Below are 6014 nucleotides of genomic sequence, written 5' to 3' on the forward strand. Positions count from 1 at the left end.
CCTTGGGTAAGTCTCTAAACTACAGGCACCGGGGAGGGGAAAACACCTGTCATCAGTTCCCCTTGCCAATCGCCATGATGTTGAATGGTGGCTGATTTAGGCAATTGAAGATGTAGTTTATGTCTGTGTTTACCTGGGTCCAGGGTCCCTGCAGCATCCACGTGCATTGTGCTTGAGTGCTGTCTTTATTTCTTTATTTTGCTAATGCAGACAAGGAGACATTACATTTGTTATTCATCCTACTACTCAGATATTTTTCAAGCAAGCTATTAACACAGTCATCGGATCTGAGGCTATGTAACTGTATCTTTGACACACAGATGTAGTTTGAAAAAGGAATTAGCAACATGTTGCAAAGTAAAAATTTTGATGGCGCCACGATATGCACTTCTACTGGTAATATGCTTGTGACTCGAGTGTAGACATCCAAACGTCATCTCCTGGAACGCATTCATACCAGCAATTCATAAAGCCATTGACAGCATACAAGTGGACCGCGGTTCGAATATTCATTTGTGGTCATTGCTTCTCACATGTGCGCAGCACTTTGGAAAACACATTTGCATGCCCATTGTACTGTCACAATCCGTCTCTCAGGGATGGATGATGGATATTATCATACCCATTGTAAACTGGGTACATGGAGTCTGAGTCCTGCATTATTTCTCCTTCTGTGAAATCTGTTACAGAAGAATCTGCGTCATACGTTGTGATTGAAAACCCAAGATAATACATATTCCGAATCCTGCATTTTTGACCGATTACACATGACTTGACATGGAAAGCAACTGGAGTTGCCTAACATTTTAGCTACACTATTAGTGACCATACTGTAGCCTTGATTAATGAAACATGTAATCCTACCCGCAGACCAGCCATAGCGAATGGTCCTGACTGTGACCACTGATGGGCCGTGTGGACAAAACCCAGGTGTGGGGTGTGATCTCAGCCTCCAAAAAGTCAGCCACCATCCGGGATAGTTTTACCGGTTCTATTCAACTCTTGTCGCTGGAAGTGGCTGAATGTCCCCTCCTCCGTGACCACATCCTGCCTTCCTCAGCCCCGTCGTCTCTTGCCAGGCTCTGTGAAAGCAGTTCTCTTCTCTTTTTCCTTTCAGATCTAGAAATGGTAATGGCTTCCCACTTTGGTTGGTCCCCGGGTACTGCCACATTCATTGCTGCTTCCCTTAACCCTGTGCACAGCTCTGACTCATCCTTTGATTAGATTATCTTTGACCCTGCCTTCTGTTTCTTACGGGTACCCTGACTAATGGTATTCCAGTCCATTTATTTAAAATTCTTTTGCATCCCATGGTGAAGTTTTGTTTTTTAAATAAAAGATGGCACACTTTATCTTAGATTGTATAATATGTATTTTATAGTTTTGTTTTAATTAATGGAATGCTCTTCTATTGTATTTTCTGATTATATTTGGCACATAGTCTTGAACAGATGTAATGACATTGAGAAATGTTCCCGGTATAATGCAAAGCCAGAACAAAAGAGAACTATATAAACCATGTAAATATATATAATATGAAATAACAATCCCAAGGGGAGGGAATCACCAATATTTTTAAAAGTAGCTTTTAATAGTTCGATTCTGGGTGAGTTTAAAGAGTTTTTTTTTTTTTTAATATTTATTTATTTTTGAGAGACAGAGAGAGAGAGACAGCGTGAACGGGGGAGGGGCAGAGAGAGAGGGAGACGCAGCATCCAAAGCAGGCTCCAGGCTCCGAGCTGTCCGCACAGAGCCCGACGCAGTGCTCGAACTTACAAACCATGAGATCATGACCTGAGCTGAAGTTGGACACTTAACTGACTGAGCCATCCAAGCACCCCAGATTCTGGGTGATTTTAAAATGAAAAATATCCACTATTTAAGAATTGACCATTGCAGCACCGGGGTGGCTCAATGGGTTAAGTGTCCGACTTTGGCTCAGGTCATGATCTCACTGTTCATGAGTTCGAGCCCCGCATCAGGCTCTCTGCTGTCAGTACTGGAGCCCGCTTCAAATCCTCTGTCCCTCGCCTCTCTCTCTGCCCCTCCCCCACTTGTGCATGCTCCCTCTCTCTCTCAAAAATAAATAAACATAAGAAAACTGACCATTAAAGACAGATGTAACCCACATTGTTGGTAAATATGCAGGGCAGACAATGACCTATGTATGGAAAATGGTTAAGCTGGAACTTGTACTTTTCAGGCCATACCCAAGCACTAAAGCCTTGACCCTGAATCCAGTGGAAGCTAGAAGACAAAATACTTTGCCATCCTTCATTTTTGGGTCAGTTCTTCCCCTTGACTGAACCCAACCAGAAACCAGAGGGTAAGGCTGCCTGGATCATGACCTGAGCCACCCAGGTGCCCCAAAATCAGTTATTTTAAAGATGTCATTTCTCTACCAATTTGACTTAGAATTTAATCAAAGTACCAATGGAAAAAATATTTGGGAGTGGGGTGGGGAGGTAACAAAAATGTTTCTAAAGTTCATTACTAAGGGATGTGAATATCTAAGAAAATATTGGGAGGAGCAAAATATAGCCAGCATGAAAGGAGAATCTCCCAATTAAATCATAAAGTACATTCTAGAGCAGGCTTGTTCTAATCGGTAACAGAACAGAATAGAAAATTCGTATTCATTTCTTCCTTTGTTCAGTTAACAACAATGAACGTTTATCATTTGACAACCGCAGAGACAAGCGCTGAGCACGCATTTGGGAACTAAAAGGGCAGGGGCCCTACCCTCATGGTGTATTCAGTCTTACAATCCAGGAGAAGATTAACACAGGAAAGGAAAGGCAAATCAAAGACCCGCTTTGAAACTGACAGAGGTTACAGGGAACGATAAATCCCAAGAATGGGGGCTCCAGGAAAACACGTTCTCTCGTGAATTTTTACATTCCGACTGCAAAATAATCTGGGCCCAGAAAATACTCTTCTGCTAATGTATTTGTGTCAGTCAGGTTACAGTTAAGAAACCTGAGCCAGGGGGTTAGTTACAGAGGTATTGGGTAGCCGGAAAAGTGAGACATCTAGGGATTTGCACCAGCACAAAGTTGCTCCCGGTCCCAGGGCTGAAGGGGCTCGGAGCAGAGGTGGTGTCGATAGGGCGTGGCCTGCTGCTGGGCACTGGGATCACAAAGGTGAGGTTGTGCAGCGTATGTGTGTGTGTGTGTAAGCGGCAGCAGCATAAGGAAGAGTTGAGGAAATGAGGAGATTAAGGTGGATAGTCACCAGATTAACACAGACTGTCACGAGGTGGTATTAACGTGTGACCCTCACTTTCTTCTGCGTGCTTTGATATGTGGCCCAAATCCTTTAACAAAGAATATGTGTTAACTTTATTGTGACATAAAATAACTCTGGTTTTATCTTCTAAAACATTTTATTAGCTTTTTTTTTTAGTTTTCTTCTTCTATGACGTACAATCTCAGACAATAATTCTCAAGTATGACCACGTACGCTTTTTGTTGGTTTTTGTTTTTTTGGTTTTTGTTGTTGTTGTTGTTGTTGTTGTTTTTAAAAAAATTTTTTTTCAACGTTTTATTTATTTTTGGGACAGAGAGAGACAGAGCATGAACGGGGGAGGGTCAGAGAGAGAGGGAGACACAGAATCGGAAACAGGCTCCAGGCTCTGAGCCATCAGCCCAGAGCCTGACGCGGGGCTCGAACTCCCGGACCGCGAGATCATGACCTGGCTGAAGTCGGACGCTTAACCGACTGCGCCACCCAGGCGCCCCTGTTGTTGTTGTTTTTAAGAGAGAGAGAGAGTGTGCAATCAGGGCAGAGGCAGAGAGAGAGGGAGACAGAGGATCCGAAGCAGGCTGTGCGCTGAGAGGCTGTCAGCACAGAGCCCGATGTGAGGCTCAAACTCACAAACCGTGAGATCACGACCTGAGCCGAAGTCGTACACAACCGACTGAGTCACCCAGGCGCCCCGTGACCACATATGGTCTCATCACCGGGACAGCTTTCAAAAGTACCAATGCCTAGGACACACTGGATGAAGACCAATGGAATCCGAGTCTTTAGGGACTGAACCCGGGAATCAATATATTTTAAAAGTTACCTAGGTGACTTCAACATGCAGTAGGATGAGAACCCCCGCTTCAGGTCTGTAACTGGAACAGAAGTGAATGTCTTCTGAACTGCAGGGAAATGCTCATGCTGAAAGGAATTTGATTCCCTAACAATAGATGTCACCAGCCAAATTAAATAGAAGACAGCCACTGATGCAATGACAATTATCTAGTCACGAAGCAGAACAGGGATTTGAGGAAGTACCTAAATTTATCAGGGCAGGTTAAAGAGAAATGTTAAAATAATTATGGAAGGTCCCAGATGACCCAATGTGTCAGGAAAATCCTGAAGGATAAGTGTTGGTTAAATACGGATTTTAATAAGATTCTCCCTCCTTTTATTACAAAAATAGCCCATGGTTTTTGGTCCAAGGACCACAGTTGAGTAAAAGCTAAGCTGGTTTTCAGGGTTCCCAGAGCATACTTCATTAGTAGTTAACTGACTTGAAGAGCTAGTTGCTGGTGAGATTACTCAGCAGCCAAATAACCAACGCCTTGACTCTTTGGGAAGCAAAAAGGTCTATATTCCTTCTAGAATATAAAAGTTTTCATTCCTGTGAGAACCACTTACAATCCCCAAGGCATCTTAAATTGGTCTGACCTCATACATCCCCTTTCCAGGACCTTTTGACCCAAGGGGACCATATTTGATAATTATTTGTTTTACAGAAGGCCCGAAAGATCTCGGAGCATGAACACTTAACCCCATTAATTTACCTTTTATAAAATAAATCCTTTTTTGTGTGAAAACATCATGGATACAAGACGAAAATATTTCTTTCTCCCATTGCCTTAAATTCACACGAAGGAATTCCCAGAGCCGACGGTAACTAGCACACTCAGTTTTCACGTGGAAAATGTGTGAATAAGATCTATTCTCATTTTGAGTTCTGTCAGAACTCGGACTGCTTTACGGACACTATTTTATTCCTGTTCTATTGTTTTCACACATATTCACAGCCTTTTTTGGCTATATGAGGCATCCACTCATTTAGTAACTAGCCTCACCAATCTACCTAACCTTATCTCTCTAGTGAAACACTTACATAGCAGAAAATATTGGACTTAGAACATCCACAGACCTGGGATTAAATCCCAGATCCGTCTCTGGGATGTGAACATTTATGTAAGTTATTTAAACCCTGAACCTTGGCTTCCTTACTTGTAAAACGGGTATGGGATTAGGATCTGACTCCTGGTTTGTCATGTGCTTTTAAAATAAAATTATGTATGTAAAGCGTCACGTATAATACCTGGTATATAGAAAGTGCTCAAAAAGTGTTAAACTTCTGCCTAATCCTACTACGCAGGGATGGCTGGAGAGATTTTTCTGGAGGTAGTGACACAGCCTGGTGGGAAGAAGGTTCTCCTCAGACTTCTCTGGATATCCTTCAAATCAACCCTAGAGAAAGAGAAGGCTGTCCAAGGCACCTGGGTGGCTCACTTGGTTGAGCGTCCAACCCTTAGTTTTGGTTCAGGTCATGATCTCACAGTTCATGGGGACAAGCCCCACATCGGGCTCTGCACTGACAGCACGGAGCCTGCTTGAGATTCTCTCTCTCTCTCTCTCTCTCTCTCTCTCCCCCCCCTTCAAAATAAACAAACAAAAACAAACCAAAAACAAACAAAAAAAAAGATTTAGAAAGAACAGTCTTACTTGATTCTAAGTTGATCTTGCCATGAATAGGCTGATGTTTTTATGTTACTCTTTACTCTTCCCTTTATGTGTAAGTGACACGTTTTTCTGGTTGGATTTTGAGCTTTAGAAAGTAAGCACTCTCTTTTCTCCTTTCATATCCTCTAGATTTGTTGCAATTGTGATAGACACTCAAAAAATATGTACTGAATACTTACCTACAGTGAAACACAGAGAACTACAGGGCTTTATAAAGAGTTTTAAAAGCAACTTATACTAGAAGTTGTAATTTTACAAAA

Source organism: Herpailurus yagouaroundi, unplaced genomic scaffold, assembly GCF_014898765.1.
Source record: "Herpailurus yagouaroundi ecotype Mexico unplaced genomic scaffold, PumYag 67702, whole genome shotgun sequence".
Lineage (NCBI taxonomy): Eukaryota > Metazoa > Chordata > Mammalia > Carnivora > Felidae > Herpailurus > Herpailurus yagouaroundi.